The sequence below is a fragment of the Drosophila sulfurigaster genome, chromosome X (genome assembly GCF_023558435.1).
Source record: "Drosophila sulfurigaster albostrigata strain 15112-1811.04 chromosome X, ASM2355843v2, whole genome shotgun sequence".
In the NCBI taxonomy this organism is placed as follows: domain Eukaryota; kingdom Metazoa; phylum Arthropoda; class Insecta; order Diptera; family Drosophilidae; genus Drosophila; species Drosophila sulfurigaster.
In genome coordinates this window covers 28250011-28265423 of record NC_084885.1, presented here as the reverse complement: position 1 = coordinate 28265423, position 15413 = coordinate 28250011, and the positions used below count along the sequence as shown (strand labels likewise).

The 15413-nt window shown below is 34.7% G+C and overlaps 1 protein-coding gene and 1 long non-coding RNA gene across 6 annotated transcripts in view; both read right to left on the bottom strand.

The window, feature by feature from the left end:
• The window catches only part of LOC133847244 (uncharacterized), a 52848-nt gene extending 37492 nt beyond the window's left edge, over positions 1-15356 (bottom strand). For 2 of the 5 annotated variants that reach the window (XR_009895148.1, XR_009895149.1), the window contains exon 1: positions 14876-15356. This is a non-coding gene — a long non-coding RNA (uncharacterized LOC133847244). Of the gene's footprint in view, positions 1-14066; positions 14239-14875 lie in introns of those variants that run through there. The other 3 variants (XR_009895145.1, XR_009895147.1, XR_009895146.1) reach the window with 2 other exon arrangements.
• Positions 1-15413, bottom strand: part of LOC133847216 (nuclear pore complex protein Nup153) — a 184394-nt gene that overhangs the window by 139157 nt on the left and 29824 nt on the right. The window lies entirely within an intron of this gene.

The window sequence follows — 15413 nt, the reverse complement described above, 5'->3', positions numbered from 1 at the left end:
AAAGATTGAATAAATAAAAAAAGATATTAAGCAAATCTAACTGCTAACCTATATCTTACAGTCGAGCACACTCAACGTTACAAATGAGTACAAATGAACAGATATCAAAAAATATAATTGGTTAACGCGTATCTTACAGTCAAGCACATTCAACATTAAAGAACAAATGAAAAGATATCGAAATATAATAACTGCTAACGGGTATCTTACAGTCGAGCACACTCAACTTAGAAAATATCGAGCAAATCTAACTACTTACTTATATCTAATAATCGAGCACATTCAACATTAAGGAACAAATGAAAAGATATCGAAATATATAACTGCTAACTGGTATCTTACAGTCGAGCACACTCAACATTAGCCATGAAGCTGGGCATCCGCTTACGATGCTGCTGTTTAGAAGTTGGAGTTGGAGTCGATGCTGAAGGCAGGCTGACATTAATAAACTGTCGGCATAAATAAAAAGCAACGATGTTCTAGCTGCTGCTGCTGTTGCTCTGGCTGAAGCTGGTCACACTGGCGTCCAAAGCTGGCAAATAAAAATGGCGGAGCGCGCAGCAAAGCGCGGGCGAAAAGCGTTATGATTTATGCCAGAGCTGACGCTGACGCAGAAGCTGGAGCCGGAGCCGGAGCCACAAAAGCACAACAAGTCTAGGAAGGGAGTAGAGGGAGAGACTTGGGAGTCAGAGTTTTGCGGGTCGGATTGCCATCGATGCAGGCAAAGCTCAGCTCATCGCTTCGCATCGCATCGCATGGCAGCAGCTCTTCTTTCCGGGGCGTGCAAATAAAATTTTTGGCCATGGCGGTCGGCGCATGTTTTTGATGGCGACGAGACAGCAGCTAGACAAGCTCAAAGGGATTAAATTAAAATGTCCTTTTGAGTTGTGTTTTAATTACTTCCTCTCTGCCAGCTTTCTCCCCCCCGTCTGCCACACTTCTTACTGCTCCTGTTGTTGACTGTGGCCATGAAAGCAGCTTCGTCGTCGCCGTCGTTGTCTATCCTTCGCTATACTCCTCCGCAGCCTTAAGCCACCAAGCAACCGCAGCCGGAGACAGTGTCACAATCAGAGCACTTCTCTAGCATCAGCTCTCCTCCTCTAACATTAGCTCTATATCTCCCTCCCACTCTCTCTTTCTCCCTTGTGAAGAAAACTTGCGACATTTCAGCTTGGTGCCTGGCCACAAGCCCAAAAGTTGCCAAAGTTTTCGGGCGGCGGACTCGACAAAATATTCTTAAAACAGACCGAAGACAAACCCAAGCGTCATCTATTTGAGTTCTCTCTGGAACCGACTACTTGCCACTTGCAAACTTGCCACACTATATAACCTCTTAAAGTACACACACAATTGCATCCGCAAGTAATTGTCTTTTAAAAAAAAAACATAGATGTGTACTTCATCTTGTTTTCTTTTTCAAATTGAATGCAAACAACAATAGTTTAGCATCCGATTATATATAGAGAAATGGTATAAATTAAGTGAAATACAATGAGAGAATTAGACGATAGTAACGTGAAATTGCTTGTTCAGTATTATAACTTCTTTTATGGTAAATTTTGAGTACATTTCTTAGACTAACTTGCTGATTAAGAATAATATTTCATATATCAAGTCGATCAAGTTGATTGTACACTTTCATAAATTGAATATAAAGAACAATAGTTAAGCCTTAGCGAGAATACATTATTCTGATAGAAATTGAGTGAGTTATAATATTGTATAGAAATGTTTGCGAAATTATCGCATATATAAAACATAATATCATGAAAATGTTTGTTTAGTAATATCACTTCTTTTATGATCATTTTTGAGTAGACTTTTTAGGGAAACTAGTTGATTAGGAATAATATTTCATTCAGTGTTATTTTTTATAACAAGATGATCAAGTTAATTGAATAATTTCATATATGTTTTTATGATTTAACGTTTGAAAAACGTTCCGACTTTCCTCAAGGTGCATCTTTACTTTACTACTTTCCACTGTGGTCATTAGGAGATGGTTATTTAGAGATTTATAAAGTACAAATTATCGACATATCGGTATACTGATGACACATGATAGAAGATGGGATATCGAGTGAAAACACGTGCATGAAGTACTAAATTGATTGACTTGATAAACATTTTTGTTATTTTCTAAACTAAAGACATTCGGAATTTAATCTGACACAATATTCTTCGTGCTTAAATGCATTCAATTATTAATTAATGATTAATCGTTAATAATTCACATGATCAAGCACTGTACTTTGCATTTATCACATTGAAGCCGTTATACAACACTTAAAAGTACAGTTAATATCTCTTCTAAAGCAACTTGTCAAGCTTTTCACACGCACACAACATCTTAAGCAGCTTTGCCCAGAAGCAAGTGAAAGCTCACTAATACAAGAGCATGTATTGAAAGCTCAGCATGTTAAAATGTTGCTATTTCATTTATTTTTTAATTTGGTCAATGCCAAACGATGGCGAAAGGGAACGAGAGAAGCGAAGGAGTCACAGAAATAGCCACGGCTATAGAGATAGATAGAGGGATAGATACAATGTGTTGCTGTGGCTCCGAAGCCGTCAGCTCATTCATTCTCATCAGCGTATTGGGGATTTGTCGCCGCTTTTGCACAGCGCCGCCTCCTGTCAAGTGGCAGCAGCAGCGTGCGTGAATGTCACACACAAATGTCGTGCGTGACTTTGAAGTTGGAGCCGCTCGAAGCTACTAGTTGTACACAGAGCGAGACCTGCAACTACATACATACATAGATACACACGCACACACACAGATACGTACACAGAGAGAAAAACCTAGATTGAAAAAAGAGAACAAAAGCAATCTTGAAATAAGATTTTAGATTTGTATTTTAGGATTAACATCTTGAATGTCTTATTCTTGATTGAAAAGTAAATTCCAAATCTTTTTGCAAGATTTAGTCGATCTTAAAAAGAACAATCTTGAAAAAGGATTGTTTGAATCAATCTTTAAATCAAGATTTTTATGCTAAATGTGGTATTTTAAGATTAAAAACATTTTATTTTAGGATTAAAATCTTGATTCAAGAATGTTTTAATCTAGATTGAAAAGTAGATTGCAAATCTTGATTTAAGATTTAGTCGATCATAAAACGAACAATCTTGAAATAAGATTTTTACACTAATTTTGCTTTTTAAGATTAAAAACATCTTATTTCATGATTAAAATCTTGATTCAAAAATGTTTTATTCTAGATTGAGACGTAGATTGTAAATCTTGATTTAAAATATTTTTGAGCTAAAAAAAAAGAATATTCTTTTTGTTTCTTAAAATGTTGGAATTTCTTTCCTTTCAAATTATAACTTAATTTCTGATTTTGTTTCCGTTAGCTCAGAAAGTAAATATGAACTGGTCTTAGGTTCAAACTCTAGTCGGATTGTATATAAAAAGGGAAAAGTGTTATAATTTATAAATATTATTAAAAAGTAAAATAGAGAATATACTTAAGTGTGTAAAAATAAATGTATAAAAATCTATTTTTTTGGTGTTTTCCTTGAAACAATCAAAATTTAAGATTGTTTTGATCTTGATTTAAGATTCTTCTTGATTAAATTTTAAGATTTTTCAATTCTTAAAACAAGATTGATTTCCATTCTTGAATTTCAAGGTTGGACAGTCTAGATTTTTTGTAGATTTTCGATTTTAATTTAAGAAAAAACCTTCTTAGTAAAATTTTGACATACAAATAATCTTGACTTATGATTTTATTTTTGATTTTGACACCTTTTTTCTTTCTGTGTATGCATGAACTGCGAGTGAACTGTGCGGGATATGGACGACGGCGCCCAAAACAAATGGCCAATTAATTGCCAGAGCATTGGCGTCAGCAGACTGGAGGCCAGTCTGTTTTGTCCTGTCCTGTCCTGTCCCGGTTCGGTTCTTGTTTTGCCTGCCCACCGTCTGTTGCAATCGATTATTTATTTATTTATGCCACGCTGTGCCGCCTTCAATTGGCTACAATTGGCGCTTATCTCTGACGCTGCTGCTGCTGCTGCTTCGTTGTGTTTTTGCTGGCGCGTTACAAATGTTTTGCATATCATTGACAAGGGAACGACAGCAAGGCCTTAGAAAAAGGCGTCATGGACATGGCTCAGCCAACTTCCTGCTCTTCGTCGTCATTCGCATCTCCCATTTTGTGTGGGGACTTTGCATACATTTTGCCAGTGGCTTGGCGGGCAAATATTTTAGGCTCTCGCTCGACACTCTGCTCTGCTCAGTGCCCAGCTCTCTCTCTCTCTCTCTCTCTCTCTCTCTCTTTCGCTCTCTGCATGGAATTTATTTGAGCAAATTTGCAAATTATTGCGTTTCGTGCCTTGAGCCGGCTTCTCGAGTAGCAAAGTAGCGGGGAACGTGAACGTGAACGTGGACATCTATTACGACGGCCATTTACATTTGACAATTGCCTTGTTGGCATCTTTTTAATGGGGCCCTGAACCCCTCACCCGTCTCCCCCCTCACACCTCCTCCCAAACAATTTCTCTATCTTCCGCTGTCAAGGCTGCAGCTCAAGTCGATTTTGCACGCTGGTTTTTTATGGCTTTCGAGTGGATTTCGCCACGACAGCGCACAAATTGGCGACATGCATTAAGACTACCAAAAAAAACAGATTTCGTCTTCCTCTTCCTTGGACATCAAAAGTTGCTTAACAGCCGCCACTTTGTCGTCTAAACAGTGAAAGTTTCTTACATTTCATTTTGTGGTTTTTTGTTTTGTGTGGATTTTCACACAATGATGTAAAGCTTCTCATATAAGTATATGAATAGTAATAACATTAACAATAAACTTTCATAAATGAAAAGTATTATTGAACTTTTTCCAAATTTATGTAAGGATGAAAGTTAAGAAGAGTGGAGAAACTATATTGACAGTTAATATTAAAAATTGCTAATAAGCTCAGTTCACTACCAAAGCACATTTAATAGAGCTTTTCAACTACTTTTACAGTTTAAAAGCTTATAAGCTGATGAAAGGCACTAACAACTTAAGTTGATTGATTTCAAAGCTTCAAATTGGTTGGATTGGATAAACTATATTGACAGTTAATATATTTAAAATGACTGCTAAACTCAGTGCACCATCAAAGCACATTTAAAAGAGCTTTTCAACAATTTTTACTGTCTATAAGCTGTAAAAACGAACTATCAACTTTAAGATGATTGATTTCAAGGATTAAAATAAAGTGGATTGGATAAACTATATCGACAGTTAATATTCAAAACTGCTAATAAGCTCAGTTCACTACCAAAGCACATTTAATAGAGCTTTTCAACAAATTTTACTGTCTACAAGCTTATAAGCTGTTAAAAGGCACTAACAACTTAAGTTGATTGATTTCAAAGCTTCAAATTAAGTGGATTGGATAAACTATATTGACAGTTAATACATTTAAAATTAGTGCTAAGCTCAGTTCGATTACATTTAAAAGAACTTTGAAGATAATTTGTTTCTGTGTAAAAGCTTTAAAGCTGCTAAAACGAACTTACAACTTTAGATGGATTGATTTTAAAGCTTAAACTTAAGTGAAGCTAATATTCAACATTGCTACTACGCTCATCAAAGCACATTGAAATGAGCTTTCAAGCTAATTTTAATGTATACAAGCTTAAAAGCTGCTAAATCGCACTAACAACATTAAGTTGATTGGTTTCAACAATAAATGTTAATGAGATTTAACTACTTATGTGTTGTTTAAATTTTTAAAAATCTTCCTACTGATCTTATTTTTCTATTTCTTTGTTTTATGGACTTATAGAATAATTTCGACTTCAAAAGTGTTTAACTTTTTCTGATTGTAAACAAAAAATCAAATACATTTAATGAACTTTCATTAAGACACTTAAAGAACTTTAAAGAAACATTCTTAAAGCTGCAGCTCGAACTGAACAGTTTCGAGTTGGGCTTTGAGAGCTTTCAGCATTAGCTGCAGTTCAATTGTGCTTCAGCTTTTGGATTGCGTTTAATCTCAGACGCAATTAAAGCGCAGTGAAGCGCTGAAAGGAGCTTTAGCATTTTGCTTTTTGCATTGCTGCCGCCGAACAATGCAAAGTTGAGTTTGAGTTTTCATTCCGGGGAATGCACGTTGGATTTTCTTCGATTATTTTTCGGGGGTAAAACTGCGTTTACCGTTGGATCGTTGTATCGCTGCTGTATCGTTGTACCGTTGCAGCAGTTTACCGTTTACCGTTTATCGTTTACAGTTTACAGTTTCTGCAGTGGAAATCGTCTATGCATGCATGCATATGCCTCGAATTGATTACAGTGGCTTGCACCTCAATTCCCCCCTACTACCACATGCATATACATGTATGTATGTGTGTGTATGCTGACCTGTTACAACCGTCACCCACACATCTCACAGCTCAATTGCATTTGTTCAACATCAACGAATCAAGCATGGATATCCATCGATGGCGAGGATTCTTAGTCGGAAAGCAGGAGGCGCTTAAAACCAAACTAAAATCGAACAACAAACTGAAATGCCGTGCGTCATCCTCTGGACAATTCAATTGGCCGAGTGGCAAGTTAGAAGTGGGGACATGAGGCAACCTCTAGTATAACTGCGATTGCGACAACAACTGGAACGAGAACTGAAACTGGCAATTGAGACCCAATGCATCCCCGATAGCTTGGGCCAATGTCGAGTACACACACACACACACACGCACACACACACACGCACACTCTCGCAGATGGGGCGACACGTCAAGGAGCAGCTGCATCTGCATTGGGATGGAGAGGGGAAGGGGGAATCTGCTATTTCGAGGTTATGCCAGTTAGGACAACGCACTGGCCCAGCCGCCAACAACTATAACAACAACAAGAACAACAACTAGAACAGGTGAAGCAACTGCCAATTAACTCAAAAAACCCGCTGCGACGTCTATGGCTAGCATGAGGTATTAGAAGTGCTCCCCCCACCGCCCTTCTCGCTGTACAGTCAAAATACGGAATAAAAAACAGCGTATAAAAAACAATGCGAGTGAATAAGAGACACGCGGCGAGAGTGATAGAGTAAGAGCATGAGTAGAAAAGAGAGGGAGATAAAGTGCTTTGACTAGGCGGAATTGCAATACGCTAACTAAGCTTCAAATATACCAAAAAATACCATATATTGGTATATCAATATACTGCTACAAGACAGTTGAAGTCGAGCAACAACATTAAAGTGATAAAAATACTGTATATGGTATATCAATATACTACTAAAAGTAAGACAGTTACAGTCGAACTACGGCATTAAAATGTACTAAAAAATACTATATATTTGTATATAAATATACTATTATAAGTAATACAGTTTCAGTCGAGCAATATTCTTGAATTATATGAAAAAATAATATATATTGGTATATCAATATACTACTACAAGACAGTTGAAGTCGAGCTACATTGTTAAAAATATCAAAAAAAAAAACTATATTAGTATATGAATATACTACTACTATTACTACATCGTTAAACTATACCAAAAAATACTATATATTGGTATATCAATATACGACTACAAGACAGTTGAAGTCGAGCAACAACATTAAAGTGACAAAAATACTGTATATGGTATATCAATATACTACTAAAAGTAATACAGTTACAGTCGAACTACAGCGTTAAAATGTACTAAAAAATACTATATATTTGTATATAAATATACTATTACAAGTAATACAGTTTCAGTCGAGCAATATTCTTGAATTATATGAAAAATTTCTATATATTGGTATATCAATATACTACTACAAGACAGTTGAAGTCGAGCTACATTGTTAAAAATACCAAAAAAAATACTATATATTAGTATATGAATATACTACTACTCGTTAAACTCTACCAAAAAGTACTATTTATTAACATATCAATATACTAATGCAAGTAAAACAGTTGTAGTCGAGCTACATCATTGGAATATACCAAAAATACTATATATCGTTAATGATATCGAAAGAAATTCTGATGTGTATGAAAAAATATACATTGTAGCTCTAACTCTAGGTGTTTACATGGACATAGCTAAATCTTCTCGTCAAGAATATACAATGTATGTAATTTATGTATATAGATATTTAAGCTTGTAAAAGAAAAACAATAAATAAGAAATCGGGAAACAAATCTATTAATAGAAAAGTAAAATGTTAATATGCTTCTTCATTCACAACGCTCGAATCAATCGTAAGCAACAAAAGCTAGTCAATTGAAATTCTGATTGGACACAAAGTATTTGCTTTAGCGATGACACCTTTGGAAAAGAGTATCGAAAAAAGCGAAAGCAAATAGAAAAAAGTGAGTGAAAGCAAAAAACAATAAAAAAAAAAGCAAAAGAGATGCTAAAGTAAACTTGTGCAGCATTGTGCGCAGCGTTGCGTCGGTGGAATCAATTAAAAATTCTATGATTTTACACTTGATTGCCTGCGTTTTGGATCGTCAAGGTAACGGAACAGGGGCAGATGCATCGGGCATCGATTCTATGGGGATTTGCATCTGTTGCCCTGTTGCTGTGCATCATCATCAGCATCGAAGTCATCATCATCATCGGCAGCAGCAACAGGAGCATTTAAAAGCGGCTCAACTTTAGCTCTAAGCATAAAAACGAAAGCCTCTTTCTACCCAGTTCTTAGTTGGCCTCTCATCCAGAATACACACGTATCGTATGCAGGAAGTAAAGGATATGACCAATGTGTCCTGGGAAATGTTGTCCAAGTCGACTACTCTACTCTACTCCTCATCGTGGTCGTCTAGTCGTGTAGTGTGCCAGCCAATTAGGCAACGAGTCCCCCTAGTGCACTCCTAATAATAAAGTATCTCATGAAATGTGCATACTTATTCATACTTAAACCAAGAACAGAGACCAGAGCACAAGAATGCCATAGTTTTACTTTGCAGCACTTTGCTTTTCCCTTTCCTTTTCCCTTTCCCTCACGCTCTCTCTCTCTCTTTCTCTGCTAGTTAGTTAGTTTGTCTCGAACGTAGTAAGTGCACTCTTAATTAGAACATTCCATGGGAACACAAAACAGCTTATGTATGCTTCATTTATTTATGTATATTGTAAAAGTTGATAGACGATTGAAAAGCTTAATTAGTCCATTGCTATTTAGAGATGATTTATTTGAAATCTTTTGTAGCTTCGATGTTTTACTAATTTCGTGAAACATTTCAGTTCAATATATAAAATAAATATATTACGATGTATCATCGTTAGTATAATATTATTAAAAACAAAACCAATATTAGTAAAATCCCTAAATTAAATATACGGACACACTGTTTTTAGTGAATGGCTGATTGGTCTTTTCCTTGACTCTCAAATTTTAAATTTTTAATTTAAATATCAATCCATTTATTAATAAAAAATCATAAACCGACTACTATTCTACACTTATTTTTTCTTCTATTTATTTTTGTCTAACTCTTGTCTTTCTTTTGCCTGAATATGTTTTCTTTATTATACAATAGACTCCTATATATTCATGTCACATCTCTCATGCAATTGCTGTATCATCGTTAGTATAAGATTATTCAAAACCAACATTGTTCAAATCCATACATTAAATAGATGGGCATGTTTTTAAAATTTTGCTTTTCGGTGTTTAAATAATGAGCGCCTGGTTGTGCTTTTTCTTAAGCCTAAAATTTGAAATATAAATGTAAAAATAAAAGCTCATTCTTTTATAAGCTGACTACAAAATGTCTCATAATTTATGCTAATCTTTCTTTTGTCGGAATATGTTTAAAGAGTTCACAGAAGATTTCTATACTTTACTCTAACTTTTGTCTTTCTTTGATTTACTTTATTATTCAATACAGTTTAAAAACTACATTTTTTATCAATTTAGTTGATTTTTATGGGACTTTCAATTGCTTTAACTTTAAGATTACTTTGTAATCATAATTTGTAATCGTTGTCCTATTTATTTCTAATTTGTATCTAATCTACATCTATTTTTGATATACATTTTTAATCCCTTTTTGCACATAATACTGTATTTTATGATGTTAACAAACAAAGATTAATACCCGCTAACTGATATGATGATGGTACAGTTGTGTTTTGGGATTTCTGTTTGCATTTTTGGTGTTTTTTATATGTTATGATTGTATAAATATCTGTGCATATAGTATTTTGGTTTAAAGTGGCCATAAGTCTCGGATCAATGGATTTAACGGCTTAATGGTGTTGTATGCTGTGCAATGTGAATGCTCGACTGTTATTTCTGCTGTTGCTTATTTGTGGTAAAGCCACAAAAGTGACAAACAATATGTTAATTATGTGCACTACCATAAGCTAGGGTAATATCAATGTTGTAATGCACTTGGCTCAAAATATGTAGTTGATATATAGAGTTGACCATATTTTGTGGGTTTTAGAAAATGCTTTGCTTTGTTTTGGAAATTGAATAAATAATTGAAGAAGTTTTGCACAAGGAAGTTTCGGGTAGCTAAATTCGAAATTAGAAAAGTGTACAGCAATAATAATATGAAGTGAAGGAAAGTTTTTTGTGGACGAAAGAGGACGAAATCAAATGAAGTTTAGTTCAACTAAGCTGCGACTAGAAAATAACCGAAAAAGTTGTGTTGCGCTTTTGTTTAGTTGTTTTGTGTTGTCAGTTTTTTAATCAAAGATTTTAAGCTGTAATTAAACAAACCAAAAATTGCATGACACATGCGTCTGTGTATGTGTGTGGGTGTGTGTGTGTGTGTGTGTGTGTATATATAGAATTATATGTTTATAATACCCAAAAGAATTTAACACATTTTAGTACAAATTAAATATTTAATGTAACAACAAATTGATATTTGAATTATTAAAATGGAAAATAATGCGCCGTCATGTACAGGCAAAACTCATGTATGTGTGTGTGTGTGTGTGTGTGTGTGTGTGTTTGTTGGGAAATTTAACAAACACATTTGCGCCTGGCTGACGGCTTCTGGCATTTTTGTTTATTTGTATGGCGGAAATATCAGCGACAAAGTTACCAAAATATTGAAAACAAATAAAATAAAATTTGCATAAATAAATGCTTTTTATACCCTGTAATCGCAACCACAAATCACAGCGCAATGGGTATCATCAAAGGTTATGCAAATGAGAAACTGTTTATGGAATAAATGTTGTATTCAAATTGAGGAGTTATAATCAAAAATATCATAAACGAAATAAGGATAGATTTATTATGCAAATTGAGGCTGCATTATTCTTTACAGGGTATGCACAAATCAGGCATACTGCGACTAGAGTATCTGTGTGTTTGAGTATGTTTGTTTTGCTGCGTGTTTTTAATCCCTAAAGCACTGGATTCAAATAACAGCAACAACAACAACAACAATAGCAGCTGCAACAAATTAACAACATGCATGACGCCAAGCTGCAAAAAGCCAACAACATGCCAGTTATTTATACACACACACACACACTCGCACACACACACATACACACACACCTGCGTCCATCCTCCGCTTCGTCAAATTGACAACGTTGTTGGCAGTCTGAAGTTTTGTGTTCATGGTCATGTCATGAGATTAAATACAAAATCTTTGCCTGCATTTTGTTGGTTTGCCCAGAAAATATCCCCGAATAACAAAAAAAACAAAACAAAATAATGTGTTTTGCTGTTAACAATATGTGCGCTGTCAATGATTTTGTAATCGTCTCCAAAGCCTCAAAGAACTTTTGCAAAACTATGTTGACCGCAACAGATCGGATTATGCAAACAGCATATACAATATGCATAGAACTCTGCAAAACAGGTGCACAACAAAAATTATATAATATTATGCACGAATCCTTAAATCTAAAACATAAAAATGACAATAGAATCATTAAATGATGTGAATAAAGCTGTTTTGTTCACAATTTGTCAATAATTAGTCAAAAGTTTAGAGCTGCAATTTCACAAAAATAAAGAAATTCGTAGAATATTGATGATTTTGAAAAAAGAAAATTAGTTGGCCATAGAATTATTAGTAGTGTTAGAAGTAAAACATTTGAAAACTTCAAAATTATATATAAAACATTATACTGAAATGAAGTTCATTTTTTAGATTTATTAGGTAATTGAATTTAAGTACTTCCTAAAAAGAAAGTGATATTTTTTTTGCCAAAACTATATAGTTGAAAGATTGAAATTTTTAAGTAAACAATTACACAAGAAACAAGTAAGAAACCGGACTGGCAATAATACTAAAATATACTAAATTAATATACCACAAAAAATACTAAGAATATATCAAATGACATATTTGGTATATTGGCATAGTTCCGATAATATATCACACAACAAGTAAGGAACCGGACTGACAATAATACTAAAATATACCGAATTAATATACCACAAAAAATAATAAAAATATATCAAAGGACATATTTGGTATATTGACATAGTTCCGATAATATATCACAAAACAAGTAAGAAGCCGGACTGGCAATAATACTAAAATATACCGAATTAATATACCACAAAAATACTAAAATATGTCAAACGACATATTTGGTATATTGACATAGTTCCGATAATATATCACAAAACAAGTAAGGAACCGGACTGACAATAATACTAAAATATACCACATTAATATACCACAAAAAATACTAAAAAATATATCAAATGGCATATTTAGTATATTGACAGTTCCGATAATATATCGCAAAACAAGTAAGAAACCGGACTGGCAATAATACTAAAATATACCGAATTAATATACCACAAAAATACTAAAATATGTCAAACGACATATTTGGTATATTGATATAGTATTATATTCTAAAAATACCATAGGATGCAAAATACATATACCAAAATGTCTGCCAAAGCAGCTAAGAACCAAAGCAAATCGACGTTTTTTCCTATACAAAATGTTTTATATAACTTTTACAAAGTTATAAAACCTTTCTACCCTATGACTAGCGAGTATAAACATCGTATGTTGCCATATAATAATTTCTATAAATATAATTATATATATATATATGCAGCAAGAACACTTCCTCTGAAATATATTGCAGTAATCGAACAAAACTTTCATTGCTAATATGTATATAGTACTCTTCGATAATTAATTGAAGCAGATTCTAATTCACAGTCGAAGAGCATTAAGCATTGGTAACTATATTAGGGAGATTAAGACATCACATCACACATGAATCTAAGTAGATTGCAATGAGTTGCAATAGCATTTGAAATATTAAAGCTTTTCTATGCACATGCACAGAGAGTGAAAGAGACAGAGAGAGAGAGAGAGAGAGAGAGGAGACAGATTGAGAGTAGTGAATGATGTGCAATTTACAATAATTTTCTTAGTGCTTGCACTGATGATTTGCATCTAATGATGAGATTCACATTGAGTCTGTCTAACATGCCAATTGGTATTTACCTTGTGGTTTGCTTTATGATGATGATACACATAGACTAGACACACACATACACACACACATACATAACATATGTCTATATAAAATTGTTGAACTGCAAGGGGAGAATTGATGCATTTTTATTTAACTATTTTTAAATATTTCGCAGTTGAAGTTCTACTACAATCCCCTCTAAATGTGCTTGCGTTTGATGTATTGATTAAAATTAAAATATATACAGGCTGCAATCAATGCTGAAAGCCATGGAATCCGGCCAAATGTCGCTTAGCCTCGGGGTTTTGTGGGTGGGGAAGCGAGAGCGCAATATGAACACACATAGCATTGCTTAGTAGTGTGTGGTGTGGGAAAGAGATGAACGCTTTGGTTTGCTTTGTGGGTGTGTCCGGCATTAATTTAGTTGAAATAATTTATTAAATTAAATAAAAACAAACAAATCAATGAAAATGAAAATGAATAAATAAATCAATTTTACAATATGCGACCAGCGACCAGCAAAAACAACAATAATAGCAACAACAACAACAACAAGAACAACAGCGGCAGCAGCTGCAACAAATTCAAATATGCAAAACATTTTCATATTTTGGCAAGCCAAACAAGTCGTGTGTAAATAGAAAGTTCTGCCCACACATTTTGGATTTGCGGTATTTGATAGTTCATCAGTTATAAATTACTTACGATATTTGCACAGGTAACTGAGAGACACAAAATGCAGTAAGCACTGTGATTAATTGGTCGGCACAATGTTACAAGATTTATTTCTAATTGGGTTTTCATGGATGCCAAAACACAAAATGCTAATTCCAAAACCGTGCACAAAAGCAATAAACAACATTTCCTTGGGATGCATTTTGCAAAGTTAACAACGCACACACAAAATGTAAACAAACCATTTTTCACCAATTGGCAATAGGTGCGAGGCAACCGCTTTATTTGTGTGAATGCAAAGCTCAAAGTGAATTAAATGAACGAACCGCTTCAGTTCCAAATAATCGATAAGTTTGTTCATTGGAACGTAGTGCCGTTCATTTGATCTACGTTCCGATCGCGTCAACAGTTGTGCAACGGCTTAGCAATCGTGTTAAATTAAACGTAAATTGCATGCATTTGTTTGCTTTTATCATTGTATCAACTTTATATCAGCAAAAAACACACAAAAAGCAGCATGCCTATGCAGTCACCTGAAGCTATGCAATAAAAACAAAGCAATCGGAAGCGGCGGAAATCAACAGCAAACAAAAGGCAAAACTGGCTGCAAACACAAACGACGACAGTTGACAGAGGGCGGGGTGGAAAGCGGGGCGAAACAGTCGCTTGGCTGCATTCACATCTTTAGACAGAAGATTTTTGGATTGGGTTTTGTCTACACTACATTCAGACACACACACATACATATATAATGGCAAAAGCGGGCGTCTTCTTCATTCCCATTCCCTTTCGCTTTCTCTCATTCCACTATCTACTGGTATATTGCAAAACCCACTTACCTACTACTCTCCCTTCTCGCTCACATTTCTGAGGCGAGAGTGGAGCTCCTGCTGCGCTTCAGTTGACAGCGTCGTCCGCCTGTTGCTGACAGTTTTCTTTGCTTTTGGGCTTTCTTTTTTCTTTATCTTTTTTTTTTTGTTGGATTTTCTTTGGTCGCGTGCGCGCGCGAAAATTAGGAAAATATTGTTTTGCTTTTATTTTGTATGCTCCGCACACATACAACGAAACGTTGTTCACTCACTATATTGGTATTTATTTATTTTTTGGCGCGGTGCGTCGGCAGAATAAGCGGATTCCAATTTCAATGGCGAATCAAAGTGGCGTTGTCACGCGGCGACACAACAATGAACACATGCATAGCACAAAACGACACGATGGTGTTGTGGGCGTGGCGCACTGGGCGTGAATTCCGCACTTTAAAATTCAAATGTTGCACACAAAAAAAAATTACAAAAAAAAACCAAACAACTTCGTTGCACTTTTCACTTATTGATATTGAGGGCGATATTCATTGAATCGATATTAATTGCGATAATC